The 17,567-nt window shown below is 40.3% G+C and overlaps 1 protein-coding gene across 1 annotated transcript in view; it reads left to right on the forward strand.

The window, feature by feature from the left end:
* The first annotated feature begins 2,056 nt into the window (after positions 1-2,056).
* LOC134207330 (monocarboxylate transporter 2) overlaps positions 2,057-17,567 on the forward strand; it is a 119,691-nt gene continuing 104,180 nt past the window's right edge. Inside the window, exon 1 of the mRNA XM_062683052.1 lies at positions 2,057-2,203. The gene's annotated coding sequence lies outside the window, so the exon portion shown is untranslated. The remainder of the gene's footprint in view (positions 2,204-17,567) is intronic.

Here is a 17,567-nt window from a genome sequence, read left to right on the forward strand (position 1 = left end):
AAGGAATTTGTGTTCCAAATTTGGTCGAATTCGGCCAAGGGGTTCAGAATTTAAACTGCGTAGATCGATAATTAAGCAATACCCCTCCCCCCATACCCTCCCCCTTTTCCAAAATGCATGCTCGACCCGTCCCTTCCTTGAGATAAAGAATTTGTGTTCTAAATTTGGTTGAAATCGGCCAAGGGGTTCAGAATTTACACTCAGTTGACCGATAACTAAGCAATACCCCTCCCCCCACACCCTCCCCTTTTCCAAAGAACATGCCTAACCCCCCTATCGTCGTCTCCTCAAGATAAAGAATGTGTGTTCCAAATTTGGTTGAAATCGGTCAATGGGTTCAGAAGTTATGCTGGGACATACATACAAACATACAAACATTGAGTTTTATATATATAGATAGATAGATAGATAGATAGATAGATTGCGAAAAAAGATTCGGCTGCTGGTGGGACTTGAACCCACACTAATCCATTAAGTACACGGACATATGTATTACCAATTATACAAGAGCTGCCCTTGCGAGAAGTTGTCCGATGAACTAATCAAAAATTGGGCGCTCGTATTTTGCTTGCGAAGAATTTTCATTACAAGCTGCATTTGGGCCTGTTTAGCTGTTTCATAGAAATTATTCGCACGCCTTCACGACTCATCTCTATACCGCCCCATGTGACATCGTGAAAATCTCGTGGTGATCGCGCGCGCCATGTCGGTGTAACCAAGGCAAGACAAACTGCGCCGCGCAGCCGAATTAAAATTCATTCCACCACCGCGCCGCCATCGGAAAATCGCCGAAATCTACGGAAAGCAGATGGACCGTTTTGTTGGCGTTGGACGGATTCGCGACACCCGTTCGCCGAGTAGTACAAACTTTTCCTCCATTCCGATCGGATGACGACGCTACGGTGGCTACGATCCCGTCGACGACGGTGACGACGATCGAGTTCGTGGTGCGGTTAACGATAGGGCCGCCTGTGTGCGTTTGCCGGAAAACATGTGCGTGAAGAAGAAATCAAATCGGTGTGCATCTCAGTGCATAAGGTGGTGCATTGTGCGCGGTGTGACGATCCCGAAATAGATTCGTCAGAAGTATCATAGTTGTAAGTTGTAACGAGTTTGTGGCCACTTGTGGACTGTTTTCTGATCGAATTGAATGCGGGTCGTAGTTCGCCTATGTAAAGATAGAGACGAGGATGATGTCTTCATCCCACAGCTGATGGCTGTATTAACTTGCAGATGTAAGAGACAGAAATGTTTTGACACTTTGTTGCTTATTATCAATGAGTTAAATGATTCCAATACGTAAACTTGATTGATAAAAATAATTCGCCTAATGTTGAATGACTAAAATTTTAACACATCGTACATTTGATGTAGTTTTCTATAAACGGCAAGAATTTTGATTGCCAAGCATTAAAAGATTCTCCCTGATCAACAACTCATAGAAGCGGTAATACTGAAGCAAAAGTTGATCGTTATCTCACTTCAGGTTGCTAGAGTCCTATAAGTCCTTTATTATAGTTACTGTACAGGTTACCATATGCGTGCAAAATGTTTGCGCAATTTAGCTTGCAATGTTATGGCATTTGGAAATGCCAACTGAAAACCACTTGAAGAAGTGTTGTAATACACATAAGATGCATCTAGTGAATCATTCAGTAATTATGAGTTTTACAAAAATTATATAAATTCTGCTCAACGTTGACACATAAGTGGTTCAGCAAATATTGAAGATGGAATTATCCCAGCAGCACTGATTTCGTTGTGAAGCCTAGCGCATCAATACATTTCAATTAGCCGTTCTGTTGTCACTGTGAATCTGGTTACCCTATGCTGTCAGCTTTCAGGAAAGTGTCAAGAGAATGTGTAAACAAGCGAATAAATTACAACAGTGAAAAGATGAGGAACCCGGGTGGATCACCACACACGAAGGAGGTATAAATATACGATCTGTGAAGGTTGGAATCAATCGCAATAGCAGGGAGAGAGATAGAAAGCGCGATAATGCATGTTTACAAGATGGCCTTATCAACTTCTCGGGGGAGTTGCATAAGAAGCCCTGCGTTATCATCAGGCTTGTGAGGCAAGGTGTTAGCTTGTTGACAAATAATGTGCGGTGACATTCTACGATTCCGATCGAAATGCACTCGAACCAAGTGGAAATACCACAATGTTAAATGTGACGGCGATTGCAGTGACCTGACAGGTAAGTCGATCAACATTCGTCAAATTGTGTCTACAATCAGCGTAATAAAGATAAAGCGCTTGGATGACGAACGATTGTGGTTGCGTGTGAGGCAATTAGGGCTGAAGACGTGCGCGGCCGGCGCCGACAGTTTTTTAGCATCACCCCCAACCGACATTTTGCATCGGCGCGACGCAGTTCAAATTCTATCACGCAGCTCATCTATAATTTTTCAAGCCGGTTTTTAAATTGCATGTGGCCATTGATTCTGGGCAAAACAAAATTTCAATGAAGAATTAAAAAAATTCCATAAAAAAATAGGAAATTGCCAATAAAGAAATCAAGGTATGAGCAATAAATAAATATAAAATTACGACAAATAATGCAAAATTTCCATAAAGAATTGAGATTTTTCCACAAAAAAATTAGCAAACAAAAATTACAATTCTGAACCATTGAATACCTAAAGCAATATCTAACTCCGTGGTACCCATGAGGGTATCACAGAATCGGGGACCTCTCATCAAGTACCACCATAACCACCATCACCACTTTCTCCCCTTCCTAGTTAAGGTGAAGATTTGCTTAGCCAGGGAAAGTAATTCTTATGCTTTTATCATTTTTATCTTAGATTGGAATCAAAACCTACATTCCCTTTTATTTCGGAGAGCAATCTTAAAAGAGATTAAAAAAAACTGCTCCAAACATTGTTTTGTTGAATATTATAGCAAATTATGTTAAAGTTTTTTTACTGGTTTTTGGGATCATATATGTTTACGAATCATCGGATGGCGGTCGAGTGGTGAAATGAAAAATTAATCAGCCCTTTTTCAGGACCACCATAGATTTGCGAACCGATACCTCTTTATACTGCTGAATAGCTACACTGCCGTCATACGCATATTTGTCCCATGATTGCTGGGATTCCTATGTATATGGGACAATTATGACGGCAGTATAGACGATAGCAAAGCAAATATTTTTTTGTAGCAATCACTACCGAAGCAGAGATGTTCTACTGCTAAGACCGCTACCGACGCCATATAATTTAAAGAAAATTCGTTCCAAATCTACTATCTTCTTTTCAAAATGGGGGTCATAAAAGGAAGTGATATACGCGTCTTGATGCGCCTTCACATCCACAGCAACAAAACGATTCTCCGAATCTGAAAATAAAATTTCTTTTCTTCTGCAGATACTACTGTGGCTCATAAATTTTCTTCAGCAGGATTCGCCGATGACCATCACTAATCCCATTCCGTTGGGATCGCTAACGGCGACGCATACCTTGCCATTTAATTTTATTCCACTTGAAAGAAATTTCGTCTCAAACCAACTCTATTCCGTTTTAAATGGGATGTTTAGAGAAGAACCGATTGACGCTTCCTGAAACCTTGTTGGGCATTTACAACTACTAACAGCAACCAATCGATTGTCCGAATAGTGCGAGAATATTTCACTTTTTATATCATTTTTTTTTTCAGTGCATTATTATATACAAAATCAAGTTTAAATGAGAGAAATTTTCGCCATCCGTTGTCATTTGTAAAACATGTCACACATCCATTGTCTTTCATTAAAATTCTGATCCTGAAAAGGACCGATTTATGCGCCTCGATACACATCCGCTGATGATTGTAGCAGATGGCTACTCGATACTTCATCACGATTTACAGTTTATTTTAGTACTGCTGATGAAGGCACCGCGATGATGATTCTCCAGCAACACGCAAACGAGCACCACCGATGCTGATACTGGGACCGCAATCAGCTGGACGCACCAGACTACTACGACTGCCACTGATACCGATGCATCGCGCGCGTTAAAAATGCTTTCTTGTATTCAATAACCTGAGCCCATTAACCCCGCCCCTTTGTTACTCGTTATGGATGCAACATTTATGTGCACTCATTACGAATAACGAAGAGGTTAAGCTAATAAGTTTACTTATACATGAGAAACAAGAAAGTAGTTTTACACCCGAATCCACTATGGGTGTGCGCAAGCGGAAGGTGAAGAACTAGAAATGCAAGGCGTGCAAGTCATTGGTTACCGTTCCACACCCGCCAGTGGCTCTTTCACTGTCCGCAGCGATCCCTTCAGCTACGATGCCGTCTTGTGTGACTACCGAGTCGTTTGTTGGTGTAAATGTAGCAAAATCCTCGGGCACAGTCGCTTTGATAATAATCAATCAAAGATCATGTTATCAGTCCCATCGGTAGTAGCTCTTCCCAGTTTTCGGAGACGATAAAAGTAACACTTCGCCAATTGCAAGAACAACAGATGATACTCGAGAAGGAGATGGAAGCGCAGCATTGTAGAGGAAAAACAGCCAAAACTCGTTACGCATGCTGCGCACGACCCATAACAAGCCACCCAAACAGGAGAAATTGGCTCAATAATACTTAATTCTGTTATTGATACCATACTCTGTTATGAACTAGTCCTGCATAAGAGGTAAAATAACAAAGGAATAATACCAAAAACTAATATGCACAATACTTAAGCCATAACAAACTCAGTTATTAAATTGAATTTCAATACCAAATGCATAACCAATTATTATTCGTTTGGTATTGAAATACCTAAACATGGTATGCCTCAAGTATTCTGCATATAAGTTTTTGGTATTATTTTTTGGTATTTTACCTCTTATGCAAGGCTAAATCATACCAATTTTTGTTATCGAGGTCGTCGCTCCTGCTCGGGACAGTCTATCACAAACGTTAGGGGTGATTCAAATATGACGTCCACAACTTTTTGGGATTTCTAGACCCCCCTCCCCCCTCTGTCACGCTTTTTTGTATACCTAATACATGCAAAGTCACAAAATCTTAGACCACCCCCCCCCTAAAACCTGTGACATCATTTTTGAACGACTCCTTACGGCATTTTTTTTAAATCGTCATCGGCGGGTCAGCATCGACCGCCATCATAAAAGGATACCTATAGTCCGCGTTTTCACGAAGTTATTTTTTTTATTAAAAAAACGTACAGGAATCGCCTAATCGCTACGGGATTGACCCCAGTCCGCGAGAAGGAAGAACTTTGGTGTTCGCGAGTGGAACTTCTCAGTATCCTCCAGCAGCGTGAACGACTGCCCTTGAATAAACCGTAATTCACCTCTGGAGTTCCATCTTTGGGCCGGTTTGCCGGTAGCCTCGTGTCTATCAGTGTCGCGGAAAGATTTTCTAGTTGTGGCAGTTTTCTTTGACTTGGTGGCAAACGGAAGCTATTTCGTTGGCGTGAGGTCTCTGAACGACAGAGACGACCAGGAGGAGAACCGAGCTCGTGTTATTCCACAGTTCCAATTTCCTTCGCTCCGGCGCGGTAACCAGGCCGATTCGTTTGTAAGGGATCCGGCCGAATTAAAGATCGCAATGACCTCAATCGCGACAGGTGAGCAATATGTGTCGAGATAGTCACGTGGACCCTGCCGGATGGTATGTTTCAAGCGACCAACGTTCCCTCGTCGGCAAGCCTTACCGGACCATTCACACTAGAAAGGCTAGGCAGGACTCAATACGCTGCCAGACGGTCAGTCGAAGTGGTTCGCATCAAGGTGCCGAGATTGCATTGGACAACTCGACCCAGAACATCAATGTGCTATGTGAGAATATTTCTGTTTCCATATAACCCAACAATGTAACGGAAATCATAAAACCAATCATTTGGACATATAATGTAAGATAGATAGATAGATAAGATAGTGCATTATTTGTTATTTCCTCCTTTTTATACTTTCGTAAAAAAATTTATTCATTATTTATTTATTGCTCCGCTTTGCAGGGTAATGACGTCAGTATCCCGGTCATGAGCCTGTCTCTGACACCAGCTTTAGCGAACATTCGGTACACTCCTCGACGGAACCGCAGTGTGCATCAATGCACACGGTGTCTTTCTGCTCCGAACCCGCCGATGAAGCAATTTCTTTTCCGTCGCTAAAGTACTGCTGCCTAGAGCTTCGTCTAGGTCATTAGCACTCGATGTTGCTTCCAGTATTCCGGATTACTGCAATCACTGTAGTTTTCGATCCAAATTATTCCAATAATCAGGGATGCCAGATGATATTTTCCAATGTCTTCACAATCGTTTAAAAATGTCTTCAAATGTCTTCAATATTAAGATTATGATTATTAGCGAAAAATTTCAAAATCCAATAGGTCTTCTTCTTCTTCAATGGCTTATATTCCAATTGGAACTAGGCCTGCTTTTCAACTTAGTATTAAATTAGCATTTCCTCAGTTATTAATTGAAAGCTTTTCTATGTGCCCGCCATTGCATGAGTATACATATATGTTTCTTGAGTGGCAAGTACAATGGATACACTATGCCCAGGGTGTCGAGAATGTCTCCCATCCGAAAACATCCTAGACCGGACCGAGAATCGAACTCACCATCTCCGGATTGGCAATCCTACGCCTTTGCTCGCAAGGCTACTGGAGACCCCAATAGGTGTGTAAATCTCCTTGTATTACTGATGTTGAATAATGTTTATTTTTTTTAACATTCAAATTGTTAGAATTCAAGAGAATATTTTTTAAAATTCCTTATTTTTAAAAAACTAGTTTCCCTTGAATTTTGTACTGAGTCGGATTTTTAAACTGAATTTTCACGTGGAACTCTTCCAAATTTCTCTCTAAAGGATACCCTGTTGGGATTCAAAATTTACTGTGGAATACTTGAAAAACATCCAGTGAACTTTCTTAATGAACGTCCGGATAAATATCTAGATCAACTTCCGGATAAATTCCCGATGGATCTTCTTATAAATTTCTTCTGGATGGAGCTCCATATTATTTCTGAAAGACTCCTGAAGAAATTCCCAGAGGAATTCCTGTTGGAACACCCGAAGGATTTACTGAAGGAACTTCTGGAGAAAGTTCTGAAGGAACTTTAGGAGGAATACTTGGAAGAACTTAAGAAGGAATTCTTGTAGTATCCGTAGAATGAATTCCGGAGGGATTTTCTGGAAGAATACCTGAAAGATTTTCTTGATGAATTTCTGAAGGATATTCCTGAGGAATTATTGAAGCAATTTCCGTTAGAATTCCCGAAGAAAGTTCTGGAGAAATTCTTGGAGGTAGTTGGAGAAGCTTCTTGAGGTATTGCTGCGAAATTTCGCTTGTAAATTTCGAAAGAAATCCTGGAGGAAATAGTATTTGTTAATAGTATACTTCCGGAGGCATTCTTGGAGAGTAATTCGGAAACCTTGAAGGATCTTCCAGGGGGATCCCTGGAATAGCTTCCGCAGAAATCCCGGGGAAAACTTTTAAAAGAATTCCTGGAAGAACTATTGGAGGAATTCGTGAAGGAACTACCGAATGAGTTCTGGAGGATCTTCCAAATGAATTCCTGGAGGATTTTTCGAAAAAATCCCTGAATCTTCCGGACAATTTCCTGGATGAATTTCGGAAAGAATACCAGAACGTATGTTTGAAGAAATTCTTAGAGGAATTCTCAGAGAAAATACTGGAAGAATGGTCAAAGATATTTCTAGAATAATTACCAAAGGAATTCAAGGAAGAATTTAACGAAAGTGTGTAACAAGTTGTAACGTTTTACGTTTTTTACCGTTTTAAATTTACGTAAATTTCCGTAGTTTCAGACGTTTTTATCTTTTTAAGCAAAATCAAGTGTAAATAAGTTTTTGAAAATAGCTTTACGTGTCGTCTATTTTAGTTGAATTTAATATTTGTAGCTATTTGTAGTTTTTGACGTTTTTTTTCTTTTTAAGTAAAATAATGTTCATATTCAAATTAAATTCGATACGTGTCAACGAGAAAGCAATTCGTCGACATGGTTTGTATCTCGACTAAATGTTGTGATGTTTGAGTACTATGACGACAGCCATAATCAATATGGCAACGATACTTTGTAATGTTCTATGTAGTAAAGTTAGCTCGATGTTTCCGAAGGCGCGAACTCTATGTCGCCATTTGAAATTTAAATTGGCGCAATTGCTAAATAATGGGTTAATTGTTGTAGAACAGTGATCCCCAAAGTGCGGCCCGCGGGCCGCATGCGGCCCTCGAAGCCTTTTCCTGCGGCCCGCGAAGGATTTCAGAATATGCAATACATGTGGCCCGTTGATATGGACAAGATGATACGAAACGCTTTTCATCATACTAAATTCAGTTTTTTTATACTCAGTGAATCTGTCAAGTTCACATCATTACGATGTTTAAGCACCATCATGAATAATTAAATTCATCACTTCATAAATGGTATGTAGGCCAACAGCAAACAACTTCGATGGTATTACCCCGGGCTATGAAAATAGCAAATTCGTCAATTTTTTTGCAGATTCAAACGGTCAAAAAAGATCAAACTAATGTTGTCATTCACTGCTCTGAAATGAGGAAACTTTCAATACAAGTTAGGATTTGGCAAAATTTAAATTTGCTTTATTTTTAACTCCAGAAAGTAAGCTAAAGATTAACGTATTTTACGCTACCGTCGTGCAAGGCTTCTTTTGACTGCGGATGCTACTTTGGATTTTTGATTTTCTGAAAAAAAAAACTAGACGAAAAAAATACCAAATTTGAAACAAAAAGTTGCCATCCAAACAACCATCCAACCTATCAACACGGTGATAATGGCAATTTGAGAGTAATTTACTTTATAATTTTTGTTTCAAAGTGTCCAAAATAGCCTCCGATTTATCAAAAGAACCCTCGAACGATGCTACCTAAAATATTTAACAAAGTCAAGATTTTTCCGAAGCTCCGATTAGTTTATGAATAAAAGGTTTCAGAAAAATTCAATTGATCGGATATCTGGAAACAAGGTACATAGTGTGGAAATCAGATTTATTCGATTTCTTTTCAAAACTACCTACTGCCCAAGCAGAACAAGTCAAGTGAAACTGGTTGCAGCAACCAAATTGTGACTGAATCCGGTCACATATAAGTTTCTGCGATCTTTGTGCAACATGTGTGCTACTCGGGTGGCAAGTTTACCTGGCTTTGTAACATGTTTGTCGTTATTCGACACGACAAGCTATGATCAATGGTGGCTCGAAATCTCAATTTTTATCTGTTCGTTCAATGACACAGAATTGGGAGATTTAAGGTCACTCCTGACGGAATCCAAGATTACACCACTCGATACGAAAGCAACGCACAACTGTCATTTTTATTATTTCGCGCATGCTGTGACGCAGCAAAGCTAAATCAACAAAAATGACAGTTGTGCGCCGCCTCTGAATCGAGTGGTGTGCCCCCGAAAACGCGAACACTTTTAATCTTGGATTCCGTCAGGAGTGACCTTAAATATTTTGACTGCTATTAGTTTATTTATTCCATGCATTTACGCGCATACATTTTGCATATTTAAAGCCCTTGAACGGATGGAATGGGGTTAAGGAATCGTTATTGTTATGTGTAGTGAACAATAATCGTTCAACAAAAATTCAAAATCTTAGAATCGTACGGCATATGATCATTTGGAAAAATTTATTATTATATGTTCTGCAAACTATATTATTTAAAGAAGATTCATCGCAACAAATTTTATTGAAATGTGAAATAAATATTCAAAATAATTTATAAGGGTGTAAAAATCTACATGAAATGAAAAACAAATCATGCAAATGTATTCAAAATTGCTCTGCGGCCCTTGATAGTAAACATGCTGGGGACCACTGTTGTAGAAGGTTTCTTGCTCAAGAACAAACTCAAACTCGGTCATTTCGCTTCCATAACGGCTGGCAGTTAGAAGTTTTGCGAGTTTAAGAGTTTTATATAGAGAATTTGAGTAAAGTTTAATTCGTCGAGGTAATTAAAGTGATTGGAGTGATTTTGTACGTGATTGTAATGAATTTGTTTCGTTCGTTCTGTAGATTTGATTCTGTTGTCGGTGTAGCCGACTCTCGCAAATTTCAATTTTAAATAGTATAGTGTACCAAAAAAGGTAAATTTTTGTAGAACTATTCGTTGTATGTTTAAATGTTAATTTATGTTTCGCGTTGGACTTCCAGCGCGTGGCGCTTTTTTTGGTACGGGCTGGAATTTCGGAGTCGACCGGAGTCGACGAAAGGGTTTACGGCATTTCCGCCGTTTTATCGTTTGGAGGAGTTTTTTTTGTGGAGTCCGTGCGCTCGTCAAGGCCCGCCCTTCGGGGTAGCGAAACGAAGTGTGGTGAAGTTTCGTACGTAAAGTGAAGCGAAAAGTGAACCGTCGATCGCCAATCAATTGACGGTGGTCCAAAACGTTCCGAACCCTACGGACCGTTCGGAGAGCTCGGCGCGTGGAATACGTCGCCCACAGTGCCGGATTGGAACCGAAGGCGAGGGTTCATTTCATCACGGGCGGTCATAGCCGTGAAAAGCGAAGCCGTGCGGAGGTACGTTGGCCCTTGTCCGGAGGGGAAAATCAACTCGGGAAGCGCGACATCCGTCGACGCAGCTCTCACGAGAAAATCGGAGGCCTTCCGTCCAGCCGCCACCCACTTCGCAACTTTAGTTCGGCCATATTTGCACGGGCTCATCAGCTGCGAACCATCCTGCAGCTAGGCGATTCTTCTGTCGCCACCATCGTCAAGGACAGCTTCGACGCCATCGTTCCAAACCGGTTCGCCGCCATCGCGCCGGCGAAACCCAGCAAGTCGACGAAGAAGAAAACCTGCGCAGGTATGTGACTAGTGTATAGACATGGCCATGATCTAGATAACCATTTCCATATCCGTACCAATTCCAAAAGTGTTCAACCCGAAACAAATAAACCCCCATGAATTGTAAGTAAGAAGATCAAGTAGTTTTTTTCAGTTGGAGTAATCGCAGAAAGATCACTCCGTTCGCTTTTCCGTTCCGTTCCGTTGACTACGTTGATTACTCGCTTTGCTTAATTTCTGACGGGATTTATTGGCGGGTTGGAAGAGTTTGAGGGTAACATAACTTGGGAGGTGGCCGAATTGGAGAAGCACTGGGTGCAAGGCAATATTTTAAGTTTCAGCCAGCGACCGTTCGAGTGACCCCTGAGGAGAGAAGTCGAGTGTTAGTCGGGCAAAAGAACTCGACCGGTGGTCTTCCGGATCCCGGAAGTGGCGCTTAAGCCACCGGTTAATCATAAACCTCGAGATGGAGCAACGAACGGTTACAAAGTTTCCTCTGATTTTGCTACTTAGTATTTAATTAAAAATCCCTTAATTTTTTTGTGGAATTTCTCTAATTTTTTTTAGGAAGGTTTTCACGTAGAAATTTACCATGGAAATAATGAGAAATAATCATTTAACACCAGAACAAATTCAATTTCTTGTCGACATTCGTAAAAAAATTCTATTAAAATTAATTGAGACAATTTTCTTGTGAAAATTAAAAGGGATTTATTGTGAGAGTTCACTTGTGGAAATTAAGGAGAATTTTCAATTTAAATTTTGGAGGATTCCCTTTATACCTATAGATATATCTTTTTACGGAAATTATTAGATATAAATTTTGAACTGAATTTCAAATTTCAATTCTCTTGAGTTTAGACAAGAAATTCCTCATAATTTTCATCGGAAATTCTCCTTATTTTACACGAAAAATTCTTTGAAATTTTTACAGATTTTTTTTTAAATTCACGGAAAATTAAAAGAGTTTCCCGACGGATGTTTAGAGGAAAGTCACATGGAAATGCCGAAAAGATCAAATGAATTCAAAAGTAATTAAGATAAAATTCAGGTTCTAGCTCAACGGTTGAATAGATTAAATCAAGTCATAGAAGAATTCAATCAACTTTTGCGTTCCGATGTAATCGAAATACCTTTTTACATACACGTCAAAAACGCCGCCGCCGCCAAGGAAAATTCAAACAAATTCTGCCATCGGGAATTTTTTAACCAGCGCACAACTCAAAGTTAAGTGCGTATGAGGTCTGAAATGCGTTGCAGTTATCAGCCCGCTAGTGTGAAGGTATTTTTATGTTTGAGATTCTAGGCCCGAGACAAAGACTTTTATAACTTTTGTAATTTTGTTTGTATAATTTACATATAGAAGTCGCAGAATTTATAAGTAAAAAATAAAATTGTATTTTCCACTCGCTGGCTTATTGATTGTCTTCAGGTATCTTCAAATAAGTAGATAAGTCTTCAAATATTTTGAAAAGTCTTCAAAATGTCTAACGAAATAAATGTCTTCACAAAGATTCGAATGTCTTCAAATTGAAGACATGTCTTCAAATCTAGCATCGCTGCCAATAATCCTCTTCGTCTTTGGTGGTAAACATTCGTTTTTTTTTCAAATTCCTGATGACAGATGATGACCTTTTTGTATTGTCAGGATTGCCAGAAATATTCGCTTTGACGAAGGTACAGTGGCGACATCTACAAAAAAATAACTGTGCGTGATTCAAAAGTAAACAAAACCTTGTACGAAAATCTCCAATTTGAATTACGTTTTTTGAAGAAAATAACTAAAGTATACAGTTTTTTATTAGGTTGAATCAATGTTTAGTGTCTGGGAAAGCAGATTCTGAAGTGCAAACTTGTATCTGGATTCAGAAAGTTACCTAACGAGTACAACGAATCTTCGCCTTTGGAGCAGAACTTTTTTGGCTAAAATTTGATTAAAAAATACTGAATAAAATCTTGAAAAAAAAAAGTGCGATTCATTGGGTAAATATAAAACCCTGAATATTGTTCTAACAGATAATGTGATTGTTGCTTGATTTTTTGTGATAAACAACTGTTATTTCCAAATGTTTTCGAGGTAAAAAATGGATTCGTGTGAGGAAAACGATGGAAAAGCTACGGACGCATAAATGAGTGTATCGACTTCCGCTAAACCAAACTGAACGGTTTGCATTGTACCGGGATGCTAAGAACGATACGGAAGAGGATACTAATTTCATGCATTTCCCAAAAACGATGAAACGAAAAGGCGGAAAATTTGGGTACGGAAACTGGGACTCCGGTTTGAGCCAACTACATCTTCTATAGTTTGCGGTTCTGTTTCAGTATGTCAAACTTTTTAATCTAGGGGAAGTTTTTGTGAACGTGTGTTTCAATATGTCTTTTAATTTAGGTTCGAAACGCGTAACAGGCAGGATGATATTGAGAACCAGCGCTATACCGGATATGAATCTTCCAACAACAGATCTCAGAAAAGCAAAGCTTGCGGCAGATCGAGCTGAACGGGCTTCTAGGCGAAGTGACGCTGGAACTGATTCACATGCCTCATATATCCGAGATGATGTACCTCAAGTACCCAAGATGGCAGATGCAGCAGCACAAGCGATTGGGATAAACTTTTCATTTTTCGTCGAAGAAGCATGGTATTCAAATTCAAAACCGGTACTGAGCTCGCCTCTTGGACAGGATTGAATTCTTTCAAAATGCTGAACAAATCACAGAAGCAATTGTCAAACTTCCAGAATATAAAAAGAGAATTCACTCTAATGTTCCACTGGATGACGAGGTGCTAATTCTTTTTATGAAAATGAAAACTAATTTGACTTTCGTTTGCCTGGCATCCTTGTTCAACTTGCACTACCAAACATTATCAGGATCGTTCTATCGAATTATTCCGTTTGTTAGAGCAGTGTGCGAGCCACTAGTGCCGTGGCCAACTCAGCAGCAAATTAAAGCGAACATGCCACACTACTTCCGACCTGAATATGAAGATGTTGTTTCTATACTCGATTGCACGGAAATTGCTATTAAGAAACCCAAATGTCTACATTGTCGCATAAATGCATACTCGCACTATAAAGGGAAAGAAACGAATATATGAGAAAATCCATTTTCTCACATTTTAGAATAAACATGTTCATCTGAATTTGGCCATAGTATTGGTGATTCTTCTCAGCAGATGTTGATTGCGAGTCAAATATTTGAGACAGGGAATCATATCTTTTAGAGGAAGACTTTTTCCTCTTTCGGAACATTTGACTTCAATAATCTTCCATTCATTAATTACAATCCCATCAGGAGAACCTCCGAGCTTTGTCTGACTTGTGCTGCTCGGGTGGTAACGCACTATAAGAACCATGCATCATTGCTGTTGTTTCGTAATCCTTAGGTATGACAATGTTCATTATTTTTCGCCTCCAATCTTTAAGTTTGTCCTGTCCGGTAGAATAATACGTATACAGTGAGTAAGCGTGTGAAGCGGTTATACGTCGAGATCGTTCTTCTTTCCACATGGAAGAGGAATTTTGCCCAATTGTTTCTAAACAAATTTGCAATGACTCGCGTTCTGAAACACGTACATGCACCTCGTAGAATACAGATAAATTGATTTCCAGTGGGCCGATAAAATCCATGATATCGGTATCAATTGATGAGCGATTGTCCGGATGGAAATCTTCAATGGAAATTAATGTGTCGGTGGAGGATCTACGGGATGCAATAGTCAGGTCCAAAAATTCATTCAGAACGTGGCAACTGTCGTAGCTTTTCTCAACAACTTCGTTAACTCCTGGGCAGCCATTAAGCTCGGATGCCAAGCTGCTATCAGGGAATGCTTTAAAAATCATACAAGATTAAGGATGAATATTTAAAAATACCATAATGTGTTCATTATCATTAACGAACGAATTCAAAATAGATGACTTTACATCTTCAGAAAAGTGTATGTCTCTGAATGAACTGCTCGTACAGTTTTTCTCATCCTCAGGTTGTTGCTTCTGGTTGTTACAGAATTTAGATAAACGCGTAACTTTATATAAGTCATTCGCCACCTTTTCAGCAACCTTCCCCCACTTTTGTTGCATATCGGTTACAGTTAAAATAGAGATGTGATGATTCCTATAAATAAATATGATTATGATGGGAATACTCTTTAATAAGGTATGTTCAGAATTATTACTTACAACAGAAGATGATTCAACACCGCCATGATGTGCTTGCATTTTCCCAGTCCTGCCTTACATGAACATTCAAATGTCCAATTTTCGAACGAAGGTCTTGTTCGTATATTGATTTTATGTGAACTTCAAACACGTCGCAAATATTCCTAACCCATCTTCGTGGACTGCTTTGGCGCCGATTAATAATATGTGATTGGCTTGATATACCCTCTCGCCTTCTACAATCAGTCTGCTGCCACCCGATGCATAATTAAATAGGGCACAGATAGGGTAATTCGCCAAATGTTGAACGGCTAATTTCATCGCCTATTGTTGAACGCACGTGCATTTCTTATGGGAGCTCAACAATAGGCGAAAAAATTAGCCGTTCAACATTTGGCGGTTTCCCCTAGACCTTCACCACGAAATTGCCAGGTATTTCTTCAGAGTATGCCTGTGTGGTAGGAAAAAACACGTCTTATCATTTCGTTATTTTCACATAACAGAATCGCTTAGCACTCGATCGAATTGAATTTCCAAAAAAATAATATTCCTAAAACAGGTCCGTCAAGGCGAATAAATACACTGGGAAAAACACCCAGATCAAACATTTTGAAATTCCAACTTTTTTTTTGTTCTGTGTAGTTATGATTCAGTTTCCCCCGGAATTCTCATCGGTTCCAATAATGTTGGTTTGATATCCGCGCTGGAATCGCAGCTAAAACCGATGGAACAGTCACCTCAAGCCTCCATATTTGCGAGTGTACGAAAGATCGCAAGCTGCACGACATGGTGAGAGAGTTCTTCTTTGTAGAAAGCGTATGTATAGCAGCTATCATCGGCCCAGAATTGGATGATGACAAACGAGCGCGCTCAATTCTGACCCGGATGACCAAGCGTGTTTTGAAAAATTCTTCGATGGCGTTATGACCACTTCAAGTTTCCCGATAGCGTCACTATAACGAAGCGACGTCTAGAGTGCTTTGAGCGGCGACTCCAGCGACAAATTGTAGAGTATCGACAAAGCGGCTACATACACCTCGTCACTCCAGAAGAATTATGCTCAGCAGATCCGGCAAGAAACTGGTAGATGCCATTTGGGGTGATTCGGAACCCCCGAAAGTCAGGCTGAACGGGATATCACTAAATGCCCGATCTCTTGACTACATTGCTGACTATCTGACTTTGGCTTTCGTGAACGGAAGGTGGCAATATGTGGCGATCTGGAGCAAATGTTCCACCAGATCTCATCCTGTCCGGCGACAAGCAGGCGCAGAGATTTCTGTACATTATGGATGTAGAGATCTACGTGCTCCCCATCCCAAACACAGTTTATCAAAAACTTGAATGCCGAAGAACACAAACTTACCTTTTCCCGAGCAGCCGCAGCGATAGTGTCCAAGCATTACGTCCATGACTACTTAAGACAGCTTCATCAGTGAAGCAAAAGCCCACAAATTAGCACTGGAGGTGAAACAGGTGCATGAAAACGGAGGGTTTACAATAAGGAACTGGTTGTCTAACTCTCCAGCAATTCTCAGACAGGTCGGTGACTATGGTTTCCGAATTGCGAAGCAAATAGAAACCAATTATGAGAAAGTTGTACAGCGAGTTTTAGGAATGTCCTGTTACGATGCGTCATTCTTGAGCGTGTTCGACCCCCTCGAGCTGATGTCCCACCTTTTAGTGTACGGACGAGTCATCATTCAGGACGTTTCGAGAACCAAGACAGGCTGGGAAGATGTAGTGTCTGCTTTTATTCAGAAAAAATGGAGAAGATGGATCGTTGAGTTCGCGGAGCTTGCAATAATTCGTATCAACCGTCCGTATTATCCTGGCTTTTCATCGATTAAAATCGGGCTACTAAAACTGCACATATTCACTGTTGCGAGCGATCTTCGGTCAGAAATTGACATGACAATGCACTTGTGATGGCTAATGCAAAGGTGGCACCGCTCAAGGCGTAGTCTATTCCACGCGTGGAGCTACAATGTGCACATTAAGGTGAAAGAATCCTGAAGACTATTACCGAATCTCTTTCGCTTCCAATCTATTCGGAAACCGTGTTGGCGTGGACCCAATCGGACCACAGACGCTATTATCCAGAGAGATTATCCAATACGAATACGGAAGACTGGCGTTTGGTCCCTTCAAAACGAAATGTCGCCGATGAAGCAACCAAGTGGGGAAAGGGTCCTTGTCTTAGTTCCACCTGTAGATGGGTTCAAGGCCCCGAATTCCTACGACGTCCTGAAGCAGAATGGCCGAAGAAGAGTACACAAGGGCTGCTGGGAACATCCGAACAGTTGCGTGCTTGTCTGGAGCACCGTGAAAACTTCAATCGAGATTTCAATCGATTTTCAAATGGGAACGTTTGTTAAGAGCCGTTGCGTATGTAATACGAGCACTGGATAACCCTCGACGTCGTAGACTGGGACAGCCGAAACAAACAGGTCACCTGCAGCAGAATGAGATTCAGCTATCAGAGGCAGCTCTTTGGCGTATGGTGCAAGCCGAAGCTTACCCGGACGAAGTCGCGGTGTTGCTTAACGATGAAGCAGATCGACAAATAAAGCATACTCAACTAACTTTCTCCGTTCGCCAATGAGAAAAA

This window comes from Armigeres subalbatus, chromosome 1 (genome assembly GCF_024139115.2).
Source record: "Armigeres subalbatus isolate Guangzhou_Male chromosome 1, GZ_Asu_2, whole genome shotgun sequence".
NCBI lineage: Eukaryota > Metazoa > Arthropoda > Insecta > Diptera > Culicidae > Armigeres > Armigeres subalbatus.